The 22,225-nt window shown below is 43.1% G+C and overlaps 1 long non-coding RNA gene across 1 annotated transcript in view; it reads left to right on the top strand.

The window, feature by feature from the left end:
• LOC311434427 overlaps window positions 1–22,225 on the top strand; it is a 452,952-nt gene that overhangs the window by 212,296 nt on the left and 218,431 nt on the right. The window lies entirely within an intron of this gene.

Here is a 22,225-nt window from a genome sequence, read left to right as displayed (position 1 = left end):
CAGGGGCTGGAAGGGGAAAACAACACCAAAATTGTCGTGATGAAGCTCTCCTCAGGGAAAACACGGCGAAGAACCCCAAAGGCTGGATGGTGCAGAGCTCCTCAAGGCCGAGTAGAACAAGAAAACACAAGCTGCACGATGAACTCCTCAGGGCCGTAGTGAAGAAAAGACCACAAGCTGCACGATGACGCATTCCTCCGGAGTCGCAAAGTGAAGAGAAGCCCAAAAGCTGCGCGATGAAGAACTCCTCAGGGACCACAAGGTGAAGAAACCCCAAAAAGCTCCACGAAGAATTACTCCTCAAGCGCCGCAGTGAAGAAAATGCAAAAAGCTGATTGATGAAGCACTCCTCTGGGGAAACGTGGTGTGGGGAAAACCCCCAAAAGCTGCACGATGAAGAGCTCCTCAGCGATGTAGTGAAGAAAATAGCAAAAGCTGCTCAAGAAGGCACTCCTCAGAGGCTGCAATGGAGAAACACGAAAAGCTGGACGATGAAGCTCTCCTTAGAGGAAACATGGTGAAGAGATCCCAAGAAGCTGAACAATGAAGAAGTCCTCATGGGCCGCAATGAAGAATACGCCAGAAGCTGCACGCAGAAGCACTCCTCAGGACCTAGAATGAAAAAAAAAAAGCACCAAATGTTAGAAGATGAAGCACTCCTCAGGGGCTGGGAGGGGAAAACAACACCAAAATTGTCGTGATGAAGCTCTCCTCAGGGAAAACACGGCGAAGAACCCCAAAGGCTGGATGGTGCAGAGCTCCTCAGGGCCGAGTAGAACAAGAAAACACAAGCTGCACGATGAACTCCTCAGGGCTGTAGTGAAGAAAAGACCACAAGCTGCACGATGACGCATTCCTCCGGAGTCGCAAAGTGAAGAGAAGCCCAAAAGCTGCGCGATGAAGAACTCCTCAGGGACCACAAGGTGAAGAAACCCCAAAAAGCTCCACGAAGAATTACTCCTCAAGCGCCACAATGAAGAAAATGCAAAAAGCTGATTGATGAAGCACTCCTCTGGGGAAACGTGGTGTGGGGAAAACCCCCAAAAGCTGCACGATGAAGAGCTCCTCAGCGATGTAGTGAAGAAAATAGCAAAAGCTGCTCAAGAAGGCACTCCTCAGAGGCTGCAATGGAGAAACACCAAAAGCTGGACGATGAAGCTCTCCTTAGAGGAAACGTGGTGAAGAGATCCCGAAAAGCTGAACGATGAAGAACTCCTCAGGGACCACAAGGTGAAGAAACCCCAAAAAGCTCCATGAAGAATTACTCCTCAAGCGCCACAGTGAAGAAAATACAAAAAGCTGATTGTTGAAGCTCTCCTCAGGGAAAACATGGCGAAGAACCCCAAAGGCTGGATGGTGCAGATCTCCTCAGGGCTGCCGCAATAAGAACACCAAAAGGTGCACGACGACACCCTCCTGCAGGGTCACCCAGTGAAGACAACACCGAGAGCTGCACACAGCAGCACTCCTCAGGGGCCACGAGCAGCGCAAAGGCCGCGCCTCGCCTGTGCGCCACCATCGCCGGAGTGCCGCAGCCCCAGCACACCCAGCACCATGTCAGCCACCCTGCCCTGTGACATCTCTGCTCCATCACGGCCAGGCGCCGCCCCATTGGCCACCTGCCTTGGCGCCTCTGGGCGCAGCCAGTAGCGAGGCCGCTGGCGCTTGTTGCTAGGCAGCATGGAGCTGTGGCAGCCGATGGGCGCCAGGAGGCCGCAGGGCGGGGCTGGCCTCCCAGGGCTGAGGCCTGGCGCAGTGCCTGGCAGGAGCCATGAGGCTTTCCTGACACCACCTCCTCTTGGAGCTCTGCCTCGCCTTGCCCCCGGCCCTCCAAGAGGCACGTTTTGGCGCTAGGAGCACGCCAACTGCTCCAGCAAGGTGGCGGCAGCATTGTGCAGGGCACACTGACATTGCCCATCAGTCGATCCCTCCTCTGTCCCCGGTGACACAGAGTACACTGCCCGCTTAGCCGTGCTGCCGGTGACACAGAGTACACTGCCCGCTTAGCCGTGCTGCCCACAGACCTGAAATTGGGTCCTCAGTGTCCTGCAAGGGTACAAACCAAAGCCAGTTCTGTTGACACAGCCCACAGGACTAAACTCAGTTAAACCATGCTCTGTGAGAATGCCAGTCTCTTTCTTCCTCACCCAAACTGCCCAGTGCCAGGTAGCTTTGGCATCAGCTTCTTGCAGAACTGGATCTTCAGTGTTCGTGCAGCTCTGCAAAGCTTCCGCTCTGCAAACTTTTGAGTCTGTGGACTGTGGAAGGACCAAGGCCCCGCTACGCAACTCGCCGTTCGATGTCGTCTTCAAAAGCAGGGGTTCTTATCGATGCAAGCCAGGTCTAGAAAGACTGTTTGCAATTGTTAGGGGTAATCCAAGTGTGAGAAGCCTGTGGAAACATTGTATTAATGGAGCTGTTACTCCAATAGGTTAAACAGAAGATAGAGAAAGCTAGGCGTTGTGGGGCTCGTTTCCCAGAATTGTAGGGGTTGGAAGGGACCTCCAGAGATCATCGGGTCCAACTCCCCTGCCAAAGCAGGTTTCCTAGAGCAGGTTGTACAAGTAGGCGTCCAGACGGGGCTTGAATATCTGCAGAGACTCCACAGCCTCCCTGGGCGGCCTGTCCCTGTGCTCCGTCACCCTCACCATGAAGTTCTTTCGCATAGTGGTGTGGAACTTCCTGTGCTCCATTTTGTGGCCATTGCCCCTTGTCCTGTCCCCACAGACCTCTGAAAAGCGGTTGGCCATATCCCTGTGTCTCCCACATAAATATCTCAGGTATTTATAGACATTGATGTGTGTTATTTAACATGATGTTTCTTGTATAATTTCTCAGAAAGCAGTGTTATTTCCCTCTTCTACCAAAACATTGCCACGTAAACTGACTTCAGCGTTGCTGTTCAGAGCCCTCAAAGCCTAGGCCCAACTCTCATCCTGCATATGATCTCAGAAATACATTAAAATGACACATGGGCTTTTTGCAGTTTTTTATTCCCAGAAGATATCATCACCCTGGAAGTGCTCCCTTGCTATGTTGTGAATGTACTTACAGGTACTTGTCCAATTCCTAACCTTTATGCGTCAAAATATCCGCTGGAAACAATAGTGCGTGATATCTAGGATGAAATGATTCAGACCCCCTGATTTTCAGATTAATATGCCTCTGCCTTCTTCAGTGGAACGAGAATGAATATCTGTCCCAGAGGTTAAGGTAAGTAGGAATGTAAAATAAAGTTTTATTCAAAGGTATTTAGTAACATTAGTCTTTGGAAAAGAGGACAAATACTCTCTTTGTATATGAAATGAGTCTGAAAGTTTAAGTAAGTTTAGGTAAATGTGTATGTATAACATTATGCAGTGCTTGATTAAACACTTTTTAATGAAATGTTGCTCTTCTGAACATACTCGATATTTGAGAGGAAATGGTGGAAGTGGTGAGGACATGGTGACTTAAAACGTAACTAATTGTGCACAGTAATTTTTTCCATACATTTTCATGAGTGTTTTTTATTATGCATTGCACACATCCTAAATACATAATTACATGCTGTCTTGGCTGATTGAGTAAATAATACATATTAAAAAATAAAGAAATAAAAAAAATGAATATTTAACAAATGAAGTGTAAGGGCTTCGATGTAGGGAACTTAATATGGGTTTTAAAAACCTGCCTAATTATGCACTTAACCAAGACATGAGGACAATTCCTTTAGAGCCATTCTGGCCTGTCGAGTAAATAATACTCATTTTACAAAACCAACTAATTATGGATTTACCCATGGGACTGTAAAAGATCTGAAGATGCAGGTAAGTAATACACGCTTTATAGCTAACCATGCATGGGGAATTTAATTTAATTAAAAATGTGGTAGGTAAAAAAAAAGAAAGAATAAATAATGCCTATAATGTCTCAAACACCAGGAAATTCATGTTGAGTTAGCTCTCACGCCATGTTGCAAAAGTTAGTATACCAGTGAGACATATCCGTGAGCGAGGATCTTGTGGGTGGGAGGTCTTTCGTTGCAGGAACTCTCTGCAGCATGAAGTCTCTACTCTGGCCACCAGGGCAGCAGGCCCAAGGTTCTTCTTGAAGATCACCATGTGGGTCGAGGGCTGTGGCATCTCCAGCCTCCGCCTTTGGTCTCATGTGTGCATTTTTGCAATGGCTGTTTGGACCAGATTGGCTAGGAAAAAAATAATGGAAATCTGGCTTGCTTCTGGTTTTTATTAATATGAGTTTGCTAAGGCGCTAGAGGAAGATTTGGACCACTTAGAAGAGGTATTGTAAGCCTCGAATGCTGTATCATATGTCTATTTTTGAAACGTGTTGTATGGAAAAGGTGTCATCAAGACTTTTAAAGGGTCTTGAATGAGCAAACCATTCTGAGCTCTTAATCCTGCAAAGTACCAAGAACATTGTAGTATCACTTACCCTCTGTGTACATGACTGCACGAAAATCTGTGCTTGAGGAAGACTGATGTTTGAGCAGACTACCTTATAATTTATCAAACCAGGGAAATGCAGATCTCAGATGAGAGAATAATTAGGAGTGCTAGCTAGGGTAAATGAATAGCGCGAGCCTTTGTACATACACTCAGATGTGCTAAAATAGCCATTTCGTCATTGCAGGCTTTAACAGGGAAATCTGAAGGCCTACAAACTGCTCGTTTCCTTAGGAAACAGTTTCTTAACAATAAGGCAATAAATAATTAATAGAGGCACAACTCAAACTTGCCACTTCTCAAACTGCATATAAAGCAAAAAAAATGTTTGGTCTTCCCCTTTCTTGTTTCCCAAAGTCTGAAAAACAATGTTGGGGCAGCTAAGATATTCCAGTCCCCTCTCACTGATTGCTGAGTGATACGTAAATATATTGTCCAACATTTTTTCTTCTCCAGTTTTATACACGAAAGTTGTGTTCTGAATATAAATTCCTTCAAGCCATTGAGATCACAAGTATGAAATCTGAAACTGCTGGTTCTATGATGATAAAGGAACATCCTCTTTAAAAGAACCCGTTTTTGCTGCAAGCAATGAACATGCTATGCGGAAAGAGACCTAGATTTGAAGTTGAGTTTGAAATGCTGCAGGGAGTGCATTACATCCTTCTAACACTCTTCTACCTTGGTCAGATAGGAGCTTTTTTGTTGTTGTTTGTGTGTTTGAGAATGTTAGATTGGAAAACTTCTGTTAACCCCTTCTTTTTGGCTCACTTTCTTCCCTTTTCTTTCCTCATCAGCCACCTCCCCAGCATTTCTGTTTAGGATATGAAGAACTGCATTGTTTAGCCACAAAACCATCATCCCCAGCTTTTTCTTTCCTTAAAAAATGCTCTTTGTTTTAACATGCAAAGCGGATGTGCAGTAGTTGGTCACTTACTGAAATCAGCTACAGAAATTTGCTATAAGGAAATGCTAGGAAAGACTGAAGTACAGTCAAATTAACATCCAGGCCTGTACCTTAACTGTGTTAGGGTCTCACCATTCTGCTTACGTTTCTCACAAAAAGGGAAAACAATAGTGTTGATCCTTTTAAAAAAAAAAAAAAAAAAAAAAAAAAGCCACAGTTGCTTAGAAATAGCTACTTTTGCTTCAGATCATTTGGAAATCAGAGGATTGAAATGCACTAGTGGCAAGCTGTGAGGAGTTTGGGACCAAATACTGCAAATAAAATTCACCTGAAGCTTTTGAGGAGTGGAAGATCAAGATTGCAGTGAACAATTTCTTGCCAGCAGTTGCCTTGACCATTGGGTCACCGTTGGAAAAATAATATGATAATCTTTACATTAACTTCAGTAGCTTGCTTTGTGCCAATTGCTCCAATTGTTGCTGTGCTCAGCTAAGCTGGCGTGCCAGGGGGTGTGATCCTGGACTGCAGGAAAGAAGACTTGCTTGAGTTCTCAAGCAAGGTGAATAGGACTTGGAGAATCTGACAAAAGTGTTTTATCTGAGCTGTTCTCTTAATTAAATTAGTCCCATTCCAATAGCCAGCTGAATAGTGATGTCAAGGAGGAGAGAGCCACCTTACAAAACCTCTCCTGTAAAACTTGCTGTATTTTTAGATTCCTTCAGTGCCATCTGTAGCGTGCACGTCACATTCTTCACCATGCCATTACCTTACAGAAGTAGATGAAGAATAAGAAATTATTTTATCTAGGTCAGAAAAGGAATATGCTGAGAGAACTGCTTTGCAAAGGGAGAACTCAAGGCACCACAAAGCCAGGAAGCACACAGACAGGTCTATTTAGATATTCTCTTCGTATTAGCGATTTTAGCAGCAGTGTGTCAGGATCGTGTAACAGACGATGCAATTATGCCTGGCTTTTAAAAATCTCACCCCAGCTTTAGGCAATTTGAGAACTGCTGGTCCCTTGCTTCTCTGGTGCCTAGTGGCCGTATCCAGCTCGCACCATTGGCACCCTTTGCTGGGTGATGCAGCCGTGCGCAGGATTCAATGGTCTGAGCAGGAAACGGTGATGGCTTGCTTTTCTTTTTTTTTTTTTCTTTTTTTTTTTTCTTTTTTTTTTTTTTTTTTCCTTTTATTTTTTTCCTTTCGCTCTCTCCCTGAGCGCCCCAAGAATTGCCGGGGGGGCGGAGCAGCCGGAGGGGCGCTTTGCGCTGCGCGGGGCTCGGCCACTCGGGGAGCGCAGCGGCGCGGTGCGGCTGCCCTCTGCCGCTGCCTGCCGAGCTCTGCAGGCCCGCACGCTGCCTTCCTCCCCATCCTCACCGGGGGAAGGCAGTCCAAAACGATCCACAGCGCCGTGTTTTATTTTATTGCCCTGACCATGCACAGAGGACGAGCCGCGGTTGCGCCAGAGGTGGTGGGGGTGGGCTCGGCTGGAGCCGGAGAGGCAGCAGTGGTTGGGATTTTTGGAACTGAGGCAGGGGGGGTTGCCATCCTGTTCCCATCGGTGTTTGCCCTCGTGAGTCATTTTCAGTGCTGCGGTAACAGGCTCTGTAAATAATTCCAGTGTCTCTACTCGAATAAGGTGAAATGCTTTGAAGAACTTAAAAGTAAATTTTAATATATTCCCTTAGTGCTAAGGTCACTTCTGGTCATAGTTCCAAACCCATTTGTTTAGGGTAGAATTTAAAGGAAGAAAAATATTTTAAATTTCCAAGTTGGAGGGTGTACGAAATCTCACAAATCTATTTCTAACAAATTATTTTAGCTAGTAAGTATTCATATTATTTTGTGCTCCTCCATATAACTTATACTGACAGCAGCTTTTATGGAATACTAATATTCTCTCACACACATTACATATCTAAGGCTTCTAATTACAAATCACATTTTACATAAGCTTTGAAAGGAAAGCTCCAACACTTTGTAGAATACTCTTTTAAATAGCCTAGTACAATATTAAATAATCATTAGACAAAGATTATTATAAAATCAGGCTGCCAAATTACTGACTTTGTGTTTTCTGCGGCAATAATCTTTCATTTCTTCCTCAAGCAAAACTCCCACTGGTTTGAAAAATGCAAGGTTTAGGTCTCTTGCAGCAAAGTGAAAGATGCGTATGAACAGCAATGTAGATGGATATAATATTTTGGTGTCATCTAAAATTCAGGCATGGGTTGTACCTTGTTAACCTTCAACTTGGAGGTATCATGGTTCTTTGCCAGGTGGTCAGAGGATGTTAGTAAGATCCAAAACGTGTTTTTGGTTATACTTGTGAGTATCAATTAGAAAAAACTCTGAAGCAAATTCCATGTTTACAACAAACAGCGTGTTGAAATCTGCTATAAAAGACAGTTCTCTGGTTCTGGAGCAGTTGCTTCCATGGGACCGACAGAAGAACATAGCTTGTGGTACATGGTGCTGATCAGGAGCAGCTTACATGGTATCTTACAGTGACCTTTTCTGATTCATTAAATATTCCTCTATTCTGTTCTTGTTCAGAGTTCAGCACTATTCTGGATAAAGCCTTAAGGAGTTTGAAGCGTCACCATGAAATTAATGCCGTGAAAAATCAATACAATTGTAATTTAACACCACACAAGTTAGCTCAAAGTGAATTTGCTGTAGAATTGACTGGAAGGAGCATCCCACAAGTAGTGCAGGTGGTGCAATATGTCTGTACCTCCTGACACCTCAGTTCAAATGTGTGTTTGTTTTGTTGGCTCAGATTAGTATTTTTTCATGCTCCCCACAATGGTGTAAATCAGAACTAATTTAGTATCCCTACACAAGAAATGCATGCTGCAAAAGTCTGCAAATCAGGACTGGAGCGCCTTGACAAAGCTGTGTGTGGTAAATTCACACACATATATCTTCCCTGTATCTTCTGCTCCACACTATTGTTCTTTTGCTGCCACAAAGATTGAAACTCACCTAAAATCTTGAAGATAAATCAAATTCATAACCTTAAGTGGATATACAATTCCATGGAGAACAAGCCTGACAAAGACAGTGAGGCTAATACAATTGTAAGCCAGCCGACTAGCCTAGGGGTTTCCTTTAATGTTACTTCTGCTGCAATCAGACATTGGCACAAATTCAGACCCGATGCAGGCTTGAGCTCTTGAGAGCTACATGAGATCCTGGGCTAATGAGAGTGCTCTTAGCACCGCTTGCTGAGTTCACGGGGAATGTCAAGGCTTCCAGCTCTAGGATGCAAAGCAAAGATGCAAATCTGTGGTCAGGTTGAAGACTGGGAAGAAACTTGAACAAATGGCATTGGAGAGACAGGAAATATTGTGGTCTTGGATGATGGCATTTCTGTGTGCTGCTTAGGTAAGTATGAAAATGGAAGTGAAGAAGCCTTGGTTCTTAAAACAACCACAGTTCTTTCTTTCTGTGCATTGTCTGGTAACTAAGTCGTCTTCCTAATGCAAGTGTATTCTGTCTGTTTGGATAGTAGATCCTTAGATCACATCTCTTGATCTCACATCTTATACAGTCAGAATTTTAACAGCAAAATTTTAAAACTGAAATTGTTTCTTAAGTGTTGGGATTTAGCCCTTCATCTGAAATAAATGCCTGGGTCTGGGCACTATTTAATAGGCCTGGCTTTCCTATGAACACCATTTATCTTTTCTGTTTAAAAGCATCTTTTCAGGGAGTCATGGGTGAACAGGGCTCCGAAGAGCTAGAAGAATACTGTGCCATGAATTGCCTAGTGAACAGGGTGCTGTTTAAGCACCTTCCCTTTCAGTTCTGCTCTCCCTCCACGGCACCCCATTTTCAGCTGTGAAGACTGGGGGGGCAGCTTTCATGAGAGCTGCTGAGAACATGATTCTGTGAAATATTAGAGGTAGCTCTTAAGAGTGCATTTCCTTTGGTATCACATAGTGCTCTCAATATCCCATATAGGACCTGTCACATAACATGTCTGACATTGATTTACAAACTATTGATATATTAATATGCAGCTGCTCTGGAGCTAGAGAGTAGAGAAAATAGCTAGCTTAAGATGGGCCTCAGACTAAGAAATAGTTGATGCCTCTGGTGGTACCAACTGGGTTACATTTTTGATGCCTCACTCAAAAAGCTAAGGAGGTGACAGACTACACTTTGCGTTTTCCTTAATGTCAGAGTTTTCTTTTACGTTTTTTGCTTTAGAAAAATGGGTTTGGAGCAGTCAGAACATATGGTCTCATAACTGTACAAAACTGTAGCTTTATTAACTTAATGTAAGTTGTTAAAAATAGTTTAGAAAATTCGAAGTTCTATGCAGATACTGGAATGAAATTTGTACTTCTGCAGGAACAACTACATCAATGTAAGGAAGTTAGTGTGGCACAGCACAAGTGTTTGCAAAAATGCTTTAAAAAAATAATGACAAGGCAGAAATGAAGTGCAAATTCTGGTTCATATGCTCCTCACCTTTTCTGTCTTCCACACACGCTCACAAGCTACAGCTTTAGTAAATCTATCTGCAGTGTACCCCTTTCTGCATTTCTTCTTATCAGTCTCTTGCGAAGACCCAATTCAGAAAGCTTATTCCACAACTCTTAGTCTGATGGCTTGTTTCTCTCCATCAATTAATTTCCTGAAGTTCTTTTTTAAATTAGTTGATGACAAAACATCTATGGTTTGGCATAGCAGACAGTACCTGGAGGTGCTGGAGCTCCTTAGAGTCCATCTTCAAGACTCACTGCAATATCTTTCGATACCAATTTACCTTTAAAAGTATTTTACTTTTCCCCAGATCTTTCTGAAACAATAATCTCCCTCTCCCATGTCACATATTCAGATTTTATTCATTTCCTTTGTTTAAATATAATATATTTCACAGTCCATAGTGAGAGTCAGTGCTTTTAGCTCTTTTTTCCCACTTAGGCAGGCAGATCTACAGCCAGCTGACAAAGGACTTACTACACTGATGATGCATGTGTATGTCAAGATAGGGAAAAGCACGAGATAAATGAGAGGGAAGAGAAGAGACCCTCTACTAATGAGGAAACCTGCCCAAGTTCTGCTTTTGTGGGTGGAAATTTGAGCTACTGTTATTAGGCAGTAAAACTCAATGGCAAACGTGAAGCTGCTCTTCAGTGCTGTGGACAAGGACAGGTAGGGCAGGGAGCTGAGGTATTGGGAAAGGCTGAAAGCAGAAATACGAACTTGGGCACTTCGGAAAGGTTATGAATTGGAAATGGCAGACGTTCAGAGCCATGAATCCTTGATGTATTGGATTATCTGCTGTTTTCCTAAGAAGAGGTAAACACTGAGCTGAGGCTGTCTTCCCAGCCTTCCTATGGCTGTCCCGTCTTCCTGTGTGCCTGTCAGGCTGTGTTGTTCAGCACCTTTTGTCCTTGCATGCAATTAGCACAGATGTTTTCAGCAGCCACAACAAGAAGGATGCTTCTGCTGTAGAAGTAATCTTGGTGACTGTGAAACCCAAGAAGTCAGGGAGGTCTCATTTGGGCCAGGAGCCACAGAGTATTTTTGGCTGTTCTAGGCCCCTACAGCTCTAGACTAACAATGCAAATTTCCGAAGATAATTGTATATCAGTTTCAGTGCAGGTCCCCTTATTGAGAGGAAATATCAGAAATTAAACCTTACAAGTATCCAGAAGCAATTATAAAATGAGTAGATTATAGTGGTAATATTGTAAATGGAAATTCACTGAAATGTCAAAGTACTTGCCATAAAATGTAGCAATAATATGATACTAAACACAATACAGAGAGCTTTCAAATATTAATACCTTTATTATTTTCTCTATTAATACTGATAAAGTTCAAACAATCATCACCAAGCTGATCAGGGGAATAATAATATCATTACCATCATCTGCTGGTGGGAGCTCTAATGGTGCTGTCATTCTGTCCTGCTGGAAGATCGCTTACAAACCAAGTTGGATTCTGACATAAATCCCTGGAGGTAAATGACAGGACATTACAAGGCTCAGAGGATAATTGTAAACGTACATGCTAATGACTCAGACTTGTAAAGATACCAATCGTAACAAAAATGGTAATAAATAGCAAATTAATTTTTCAGCTTGCTTGGCACTGTCTGCTTAGAGAAAAAGTTCATTGTATTTGAAGGCTTAGTGAGCTTTGCTTGCTGTATTTATTCTTCTATTATTTCCTTTATAGTGATCCGTACATAATGCCACCCCTCGCGGCTGGTTTCTTTAATGACCTAATCAGCAGGCAGTTCCTGGAGTTGTAACAGGATGGATATGCCTTTTCTTGCAGAAATGCCTGCTTTGCAAAGGAGGCTTCTGAGTTATGCAGACCAAGAGACCTCCAACAGGTGCAGATTGGTGCGTAACTTGAATGTCTTCTAAAATCTGAAGCTGCTACCCTGTGGCACTGGGCCACAGTGAGGCTCTCAAAGTCTGCATGCATCCCTACGTACAGCTTTGCCGTCACAAGTCACAACCATAGTAAATAATATAAGCATTTAATCTGGAAATCCTGAGCCAAGTCCTGCCTCCACTTGTGTCCTCTAGTCTTATGTCCATACATTTTCATATGGCTGAATTCTGTGCTCAGGTTCATTGGCATGTATCTGTCCCGTTGTAGTGACTGCTAGAAGGATGTACCTTTGTCATTCGCTGAGCAGTCTGCTTTCCATCAAAATGTACATCCTGTACTCCTCTTTAAAACACAGAGCGTCACAAGAGATGCTTGAAGGCATGTGCTTCATATTAAGCGTGCATGCAAGTGCTCCCCGTCCTGTGGGAACGGAGCAGTGCAGGTAACAGCAGAAGTTAGTCCTACTTCTTGAGGCCATGCGGAGAACACAACATGGCCTTCTGTGTTTATGTAAACTACCTGTGTGTCCGTGGGGGATTTCCTGTGTTTCTCTCTGTTTTATGTAAGATTGTCATAAAAAATATAGAGGACTGAGTACAACTAGCCTTATTTTTCCCCTCTTCATAATAGACTTAAAAATTTTACGTTATGATACAGTATCAGGAGCTACTGAGAGTCAAATCTGATAGTCACATCAATACTTGATTTTTTTCTTTAATGGTGTTTTAAAAGTAAGTATATAAAATACAATATTTACATTAAAGAGAGGATGCCTATATCAGCTGTTTCATTATTTAAAGGTATAGATCTCCTAAAGGAGCATATTTCAGGTATCAGGGTTAACATCAGGGGCATTGCTAGCTGTCCTGGTTGGGTCCAGGAGGTGCAGGACCCCAGGCAAAGCTGTGGGCCACGCTTGTAGTAAGGGCAGTGCATGGTTCTGTTGTGCAGTGGAAGAATCCGCTGCTGATCATCTGCTTTCCAGGTATGTTTCTAAAATAATTTTTGTTTTAGAAACAACTAAAAAAGGATCTGCAGAAGAGCAGCCTGTGCATTTAATTATAATACTGAATATTAATTAATAAAAAACATCAAAAATAAGTTGCTGGCTGCTGTATAATTAGGTATCTACACCCATCAGATCAAAGTATGTAAATGAACTACATTCTAATAAGCCCCGCTGTTTAGCTTGAGAATGATAATGAATCTAATTTGCCTGCCTTAACTTAGCCAAAGCCACTAACTATGTGATTTTCTTCTCTTTGTACATTTTTTTGAGTTGGTACAAAAACGAGAAAATCAATAATGGGGGATAGCCTCCTGAGTGATTCCCGCTAATGCTAATGGGAGTTAATTGCTTATATTTAGAGGAGACTGTGCGGTTCTGGCACCCCAGTGAATATAAATTGCACAGCGGCGGAGATGGCACAATGGGCTAAATCATCCCCACCCACAGGAGGAGGAAAGTTATTTGGGGAAAACTGCTTTAATTCCTTCCGTGGCGTCTTGCCTTGATCTCAAGGGCGTGCTGCGAGGCTCCTTGCTGGGACGTGGGACGTGTCCACAGTGCCCCAGCCCCCGGCAAGAAGAGCCACCTCAAGGCTCAGCGGTGCCACCAGCACGCTGCCACTTTGCCTGGCCCCAGAGACAATGATGTGAGGCTGGCTGTGCCAGCAGGAGCCAGCTCTGGGATTTCTCCTGCTTTTCTGGCACCAGACATATTTGGCTGTCCCAGCTTTGAGCTCTGCTGGGTTTCTTTCAGCTCCCTGCTGAAGAACCACAGAAGATGGTACAGCGTCTTGTCTGTGCCCCCATATTCTCCCTGTCACCACGGTTGGGGCATTTTGTCCCCCGCTTCTTTGCGCTGGCTCCAGGGCACAAAGAAAAGCTCTACCACAGACTGTTGGCAACAGAAGGTCCCTGAAAGCACTGGCATGGGGTGCAGCAGCTGCAGGGCTTCATTTCCCCTTCATCAAGCAGGCGTCTGCTTGCTGTGGCTCAGTAGCAAGGGGCCTGGAAGGTACAGCAGGAAGAATTACACAGGCTTGAGGCACTTAGGGCTTCTATGGTGGGGTCGGGTGGGTGCAAGGTGCTGTGCATTCCCCTTGTAAGCTGGATGATGGTGCCTGGAGGAAGCCTAAGCCCAAAAGTCGAGAGGTCACCTGGAGCCTGAGGGGCATTCCATGGTGAAAACAGCTTCTGCTGGGTGATGTCCAGGCAGCTGCTGAGTCTGACACTTCCCTCCTTGCTGGCGTGGTGCTAATGAGGGGAATGGGGTTTTTAATGGGATCAGGAGTTTGTCGGATCCCGTTTTGAAGGGCTGTGCTAGCAAGCAGGACTATTAACTCTATCACTGTTGTTATGTGGGACCGAAACTCTGTCACTTCACTTCTTAGTCTCCAAGCATCCTATTTAAATAAAATTGGCCCAACATGCCTTTATCCATTTTTAAACAAGGAGTGAGACAAAACAAACAAGCTTTCACAGTTTAGCTGAGTCTGTGAAAAATGCTGTATTATCTTAGCTACAAAAAAAAAAACAAAACACATAGACTTACTTGAAGATGAAATTTTGCATATTGTTAGTCTATAATTTAGGCACTTCAGTATTTAAAAAATTATATGGCTGAGTTATTTACAGCAGAAGAGAGGGAGTTGTGCGTACAGATTAGCTCCTTGTCATCATGTTTTTAAATCTGTAATGGGCATAATGGAGTCAGCTGTACAACGGTAATTTGCAAAGCCCCATTGATTTCAATGAAAGTGCAATGAGGATGGTTAAAGGTATTGGGAGGGATGGTGCTTCCAAATGAAGAGAGATTTAAAAGGCCAACATTAGCAAAAGGAACAAATAGAAATGAATGGGATCATATAGAAGGCTTATAGAAGACCCAGGAGTTCAGGCATAGGTAGGTTAGCTGGCCAGCAAAGGGAAATCTTCCCATATTTAAACAGAGCTGAAAAGTTTCCATGCTTTGATTAAAGTTAGTTGATGTATAAACCAATGTTCTCATTTCTTATGAGCTGCATTTCAAGCTGATGTTCACATCTGCCTACTACTTTTTAGATCATTCATTACCCTTGATTTTTATCAAATGAGCAGGAAAGGATGAGTGCTGTGAGCACCAGGTGCGTGTGGATGATGCCCCCACTGCCAGAGGGGAGAGTGGAGAGGCGACCTGTTGTCAGCGGCTTGCAGCATTGCCAAACCTGAACTACTTGAGCAGTTGTCTACTCCAGCTGTCTCCCTTAAGCTGGGATTTTTGGAAAGTTCTGGCTGAAGTGATCCATCTCTTTCCAAAGATGAGGCTGGGAAGAAATAAATGATAACCTTTCCTTTGGCTATCTCAGGAAGGCACCCGTGCGTACTGGCGGAGAGGTGGTTTGTGCGCTGGGGATGCTGCCAAGCAGTTCTGGAGTCATCTGCTCTGGGCAGCAGCCTTGGCCAAAGGAAATTTTTTAAGCTTGGAGTGAGTCAGCAGTGGATGAAGTTAAAAGTGTTTCCAAGGGCTCTCAATTACTGGGCAGAGAGGCGCAGTGCAGCAGCAGCTCATGCAGTGAATTTGCATGAACTAATGCCTGATGCTTCCCAGCTCAGCGGTTCACCCTCTGGCATGCTGAAATGAGGCAGCTTTCGAGCCACCGCTCCCGGTGGTGCATGCTTAACTGTAAAGTGTCACTGACATCGCCCTCCTTCCCCGGCCCAGCTGCGCTGGGAGCCTGTCGTAGCTTTTCTGTCTTCTGGATGCCCACATTCGGCTTCTGCTTCTGCTGCGAGCTGCTTTCTTGGGCATGGTTCGAACTCGCCACTTCCTTCTTCTCTGCATGAGCTGAACCAAGAAACTCATCAGCCCACTTTTCTTTACGATTTTCTTTCTAAGCAAATGCCATCACATGCACTCACTTGGCAAAGTCCTCTTGTTACTGCTCATAAAACTCTCCCAGAGGAATGTCCCCTTCCTTCCTGGGAAGGGGGAATGTTTTGCTGTGACAACACCTTGGCAGTGTGACAACACTGTTTCAAGCAGAATTGGTGTTTCCTTTTCCTTTTCCTTTTCCTTTTCCTTTTCCTTTTCCTTTTCCTTTTCCTTTTCCTTTTCCTTTTATTTTGTGAGGTTTTCCCCAAATATTCTCAATGACAGCTTTCAGAAATCACTTGTTAAACATTATCAGTGCATAAGTCAGTGAGAATAGACTTCACATATTTGCGAATGGCAAGGCCATCATCAACTAACAATGGCAGTAGTAAGGACCAGTTGTCAGTTGTGTGGTACGTTGTCATTTTGTTGTCTTTGTTGGCATTTAGCATTTAATCTCTGAAGTGTCCAGCATCTTAGTACTTCTATAAAGTTGGTTCTCTGAGGTTGAATGATTTTCTGTATTTAGATGGGAGCTGTAAGTAGATGAAGACTGTTTCTGGGCTTTTAAGGGCTGACGTATGGAATTTATATCATGGTGAAGAAGAGTCCTTCTTAGATGCTTGTAGGGCTATTCTATTATCTCCTTTTAGTCCCCTCTTAAAACTCTGTTGAGACAGTATTATGTATAAACATTGCAGCAGCCAGGCTGATGGCTTGCTGAAGCTTCTGCCCACCAAGCTGACCGGTGTTATCACACTGGGTTTGTTGTCTGTAACCACACACTGTGCCTTGCCCTACATTTCAGGTACAAGCACTCTTGGAAGTGTTTTGTGTTCGTGTGATGCCTGGCATAATGAAGTTTTGACCTCAGACTGAGATCCTATACAATTGTTATTAGCAAGTATAAAAAGCATGCATATATATGCATGTTTGTGATACATGTATATGTGTGCGTATATGTGTGTATTATGCACATAAACATATAATTCTACATATAAAATGCTGGAAAAAGTTTTTTTGTTGTTTGTTTGTTTTTATGAGCATGTTTCAAAAACTTGCATTTTTGAGGAAACTGTGTTTGCTTTAATGATTTTTTAAAAATCTTATGTTTTGCTATTAAACTGTTACACAGGCCTCAATCTCTTTAGCCATAATGCTGAGCTATACCTTCCTGGGGCAGAACATTTATGCAGCTGAAAGAAGAGGCTCTCCAAGCAATTAGCAAGAGAAAGTGCAGGAGATCCCACTTAGAAACTTTCTTTCACCGCTTCAGGTTTTCTTTGTAGGGACACTTCATCCCTTACGATGGTAATGATTAAAACTTCTTACTGGTAACATACGCATAGCTCTCTTCCCTTCACTAAAGAGCCAAAAACCTGCTTTCTTACTGTAAATCATGAATTTTCGATATACATGTCGTGACATTAAGCCAAGTGAACTGTCCTGAAGTGCTAGAAACAATTTCTTTCATATCAGCTTGTCATCATTTGTTCTTGTTCTCCTCAGCAACAGAGGTACAAGAAGTTTTGTGCCTGGCACTGAACATGAAAAGATAGCAGTCCTGCCAAGGAACAACAACAAAAAAAATAAAGATTCATTTCAAGGTGTTCCATGTCTCTGCATTTTGAGAACTAAAGCCATCAAAGCAGCTAAATACTTCAGGACTACTTAAATAGAGCCAGTTTTACATGACTGAGCTATAGGCTTTTTATATAGAAGGTCTGAATAACCAAACACCTCATTTTTAGCAGCACTGTTAACAATAAAAAAAAAACTTCATTGTCTTTGTAGATAGTCAAGTGCATCTAGATTGCTTTTAAATTCCAGCTTCACTTCCGTAAATCAGGTTATGAATAAGGCATGCGGCAACGCATCGATTGAAATAATTGTATCCTCTGCTTTCAGGAAGCAGGGAGATATTTGGGAAATATATCTGTATGTAAATTGCTTCTTTTGAGTTAGGAGGCATATTCATTTTTAAAAAGGTTCCGAGTGTCCCGTAAGACTGCAGATGTTTTGTACCCGTCCTGGATTTGCTGTAGGGTACAGAGCCAGCTCCACCTCTCCCTGTGTCCAGACTCCAGACATCTGCCTTGTTTGCCAGGACTGTAAAATGAATTTGAAAGATTCTGTATGCCTCTGCATATTAGTGAGCGGGTATGAAACGGATGAGAAAAGCATGCTCATTCAGTCTTTCTCTGTCTTTATGTACATAAACATAGTGGAGCCTCTGGGATGGCACTTCTCTTTTATTGTGGTAAATGTATTGACTTAAATGGTGATAACTCGTGTAGGGAGCTGACATTCAAATCAGAGATAGAGCATTAAGAAACTGATTTCTGCATGGTTCAGACTGGACGTAAGTGCAGTTTTTCAGTCCAAAGTGTATTTTATTGTAAACTATGTTCCTACATTTGAAAGTAATGTGAACTCTTTATCTGACATTGGCAGTACTAGTGTAGGATTTCGGTGGAAGAACATCTAAATTGCATCAGTTAGAGTGACACAAGTGTCAAACCTGTGATCGATTCTCACATTTACACATATCTTTCCTTTTTGGTTTGGCTTATCCGGGAAAACACATACCAGATCTGTAGTGGTGAGGTGGAAGTTGCAGCAAGCAGGCTTAGTGCCAGAGAACAGAAACTGATTCTTCCTTGCGATAGTCCACTCCTCTGTATTTCCAGCGATAGGCTGGGACATAATGATGCCTAGCTAAAAGGGGAAGAGGAAAAAAAAGGTGCATAAGACATTAGATTTTCAGGATTTCCACAAAACTTGCTCTGATTATTTATTGTAATAATGCCAAAACCCCAGATATTTTCCATATCTCTAAAGCTACTCTGGGTGCAGTTCAGTGGTGACTCAGGTTTAGTTGCTTTGCAGAGAGAAGGCCCTTTTTTTGCAAAACCACAGTTCTGTGTAGGGCAGTATTACACTGTTAGGTGAGTCTCTGTATGCCTCTGTCATGCTTCAGTTTTCTCAAAATCACATCTCAGGGGCCTGATTCAAATCCTGAAAGTTTTCAGGCTTTTGTTGACATCCGAGAAAGGGACTTCTGGACAGCTTTCTGTCTCATTCAAAGTCTCAGCAACAGCAGAGGGCTTCACGAGTGAGAGTATTAGTGCAGATTATATTGCAGATAGGGCAGGTCCATTGTTATCAAGTGAAAAATTAAATTATGCAATTAAACCCCTGAAACCTTCCCTCCACTGGAGCTCCCAACATTACCACAGAAAGCTATAGCTAGAAGATCTGCTGGCGTAGCCCCACAGAGCAGCATTTTACAGACAGGCTTGCAGTTGGCTAGGTGTCATTTACCCATTAAATTCTTCAGGAGATGTAACAAAATGAACAAAATCATCAAAGTGTTTCTGCAGGGAGTCAAACCTTAAGGCAGCATTAGGCAACTTTCAGGAGGAATGCAAGAAGTGCCACAGCACAGCGACATGGGAAGCTGACAGAATCCTACAGGGAGCTGGTTAAAATCTACTTCACTTGAGTGGCCAGCCTAAGAGTACAGAGAGGTCAATATATCCATAATTATTATTAAAATTTTCTGTTTAAAATATGCCAAGACCTTAAGGAGGAAAAAAAAAAAAGAATTAAAAATAATAATAATAATAATAAAAAAAAAAAAATTACAGCTTCGAAGCATTAACTTGTCTAGTAGCTTCCTAATTTCCCCGAGGATCTACGAAATAGGCATTAGGATTCCTGGAGCAAGACAAAGACTCTTAGAAGTCTAGATTTAAAATATAAAAGCATTTTATATTTGTTATAGAAATGGAGTAGCTGATTTTCTGTCTTCAGCTACATAGATACTGGAGTCCACACAAAAATACTGGTAGATACAGGGAGGGTGTGCTTTATTTTTGTCTTCAGACTACCCTTCAGTATTTGGAAGAGAAAAACATATTTCGATTTTGCATGTCTCTTTGGAAAACATTTTGCCATGGAGAAGAATGACTTCTATTTTTGAAATTGGAAAGTTGTGGAGCTTGCGAATAATACCCATAGTATTTTTTCAGTATATATATTTTCTTTGACAAATGAATGAAGTATACTTCATGATGATGACAATGAGGAAACATTACTGATCCATTATGCAGCAGTTCACATAATTAATTTTAGCATAGCAAGTAAATAATTCTCCCAATGGCCTTATGAACTCGCTCGATAAGTATTATCTTTCCAAGGGTAAGTCACTGGCAGCACCAGTATTAAAAGAATGGGATGCTGAGTTCTAATTTTCTTTTTATTTATCCAAGACAAGTTAGGATATTTATGTGGTAACTGTTCACAATGTCAATCCCAGAAGTTTATTGTGCCAAACAGCACATGATGTGCTAAGCACATCGTACTTGCCCCCAGTTCAAATGCACGAGTAGTAAAATCAGGAGCGGTGCACTACCATCCGTCAGAGAAGGCTCAGTGGCACACAAGGACTATATAGTTTTCTGTGTGGTTTCTGTAGTTATCAAGGATGCTACAGAAGTGGCAGGCAGGTAGCTGGTTGAGATGATCAGATCCAGGAGAGCTTGTGATCTACGACAGGTCGCCAGCTCCTGTGGCATCTGGGTGTGCACACAAGAAGAGAGCAGAAACATGAGGAGCTGAGTCTGGAGGACAGAGTGAGGAATGAAATGTCACTGCCCTGAAGAATTGAATTTGTCATGGGGAATTCTGTGTTAGACCTCACAATGACAGAAAAATTGACCACACAAGTACAAATTAGCAATTGTTTTAACGTAGGTTACCATAGCTCGAGTACTGGTGCTGCCTGTAAGCAAGGTACAGCCCCAGCAGCAAAATGAACTTGCTGATTTGAAAAGGGCATCTGTTCCGATCAGCTCCAGGGCAGACACGTTGTGCAGCGGAGCTGCGGATCGGGACGGGCAGGGCTTTTTTTCGGCATCGAGGCAACCGTGGGCAGCCGAGGGAGCTGCCGGGGCCCCGCAGCCCTCACGAGGGAGGCTGACGAGGCGCAGGCGGAGCCGGCCGCAGCAGGCTGCTCAAAGCGGGCGTCGCCGCCATTTTGCGGTCACTTGCTGAGGCGAGCAGGTCCGGGGCAGGAGCGTTGTGCAGCAGAGCAGGGGATCAAGGCGGGCAGGACTTTTTATTATCTTTCCAAGGGTAAGTCACTGGCAGCATCGTGCTCGCCCCCAGTTCAAAAGCACAAGTGGTAAAATCAGGAGCTGTAAATGGAGAGCTGTTCTTCTGGAGCTCCTGTGAGAGGAGGACACAGCTTGCCTCCCTGGGTGTGCTGTGGGCCATCAGGGGGGCGCGAGCTCTAAGGGGACACCTTGGCCGCAGGGACTAATGACATTCCTGAATGTACAAAATGGGAAATTTCAAGAGAATAAGAGAGGCTGTTACGTCTGCTTTTGGAACTGGCGTGACTGCTGCTGCCATACTCCATGAGTGCAGTTCTCCTCTCCATAACTCAGGAGGGTACTGACAACTGGGGAGCATTCGGAGAGTAATGACAAGAGTGATTAAAGCATGGGAAATAACGTCTCGGCAGGGAGAGAGAGGGCCTCAAGGAGCTTGTCCTTGTACAAATGGTCTTTCCGCCTCCTCAGAGCACCTCCTTTTCATCTCGTCCCTGGCAGTGGGATTGCGGGTGCTGACAATGATGTGGTTGTACCATGGCATCACCGTGGCTTGGCGCTGATAAGGGGAACTTGCGCTGTGGCTGCCACGAAGGTCAGCGCACCGTGTGCCATCCTAGCTCCCCTCCATCTTGTGAGCAAGTGTCCAAACAAACCCGGCAGAGCCAGAGTTACGTGAGGTTCAGTCTGTACTTTCTGTTTTTCTCTTGAGGCATTTCATTTCCCATATTGAATCTCCTGCAATGCACAGGAGACAATGGCTGCTGTCCTTACCACGTGTTAGCCGTGTACCTTCAGGCACAGAGCGCTGGCTCGGGGCTTTATTGGGCTTCTGTTAATTTGTGCGGTGTGGGGTTTGGCTCGCAGCAGGAAGGCATTGTTCATCGGACATTTAATATGAAATGGTTTGTCTGAAAGGATATTGTTTCCAAGGCCAGTGTTTTAGGCCTTTATGTAAATGCTGAATAACTTTTATCTAAACAGGGAAAGGAATAAAATAATTATAACCATATTATTATTTGTAATTTAAATGTTGCCCTTAATGGGGTAGACCGTAATAGAAGTTTTCAAGGTAAAATGTGTCCCGATTAAAAGGCATTATGAATTCTCTATCTGCTTATTTTAAGAACACTGTATTAAAACCTACATACAGTATGGTACTTTCATGATCTTATACCATTTATATGAAAAGCTTTAGTTAAAATTTTGAGCTTCCCATTAGGATAAGCATTAATCTCTAGTGGTGTTGTGACAACTGAGAGAATAAGCTTTACCAATGTCCTTGTTTTGGTGGTTTGGGTTATAGTTTGTTCACATCTATTACTGTGCAATCAGACAAGAAACTAAAAGAAAAAAATAAGTCTATGCAAGTTACTTATTTGAAAGGCTAAAAGCCTTTACTATAGCGAAATCTATACAGTTGTGTTGAAAATTTTGCTTTATTTCTGAGGAGCTGATTAGAAGTCCATAACTATTATTTTTCTTTGAAAATATGGGAAAAAATAAAGAATATTAATATAATAGATGTTATTAA

Source organism: Aythya ferina (genome assembly GCF_964211825.1).
Source record: "Aythya ferina genome assembly, chromosome: 3".
NCBI classification, from domain to species: Eukaryota; Metazoa; Chordata; class Aves; order Anseriformes; family Anatidae; genus Aythya; species Aythya ferina.
Note: the sequence above shows the minus strand (reverse complement) of the source record. Positions and strands in the feature narration are given on the sequence as shown.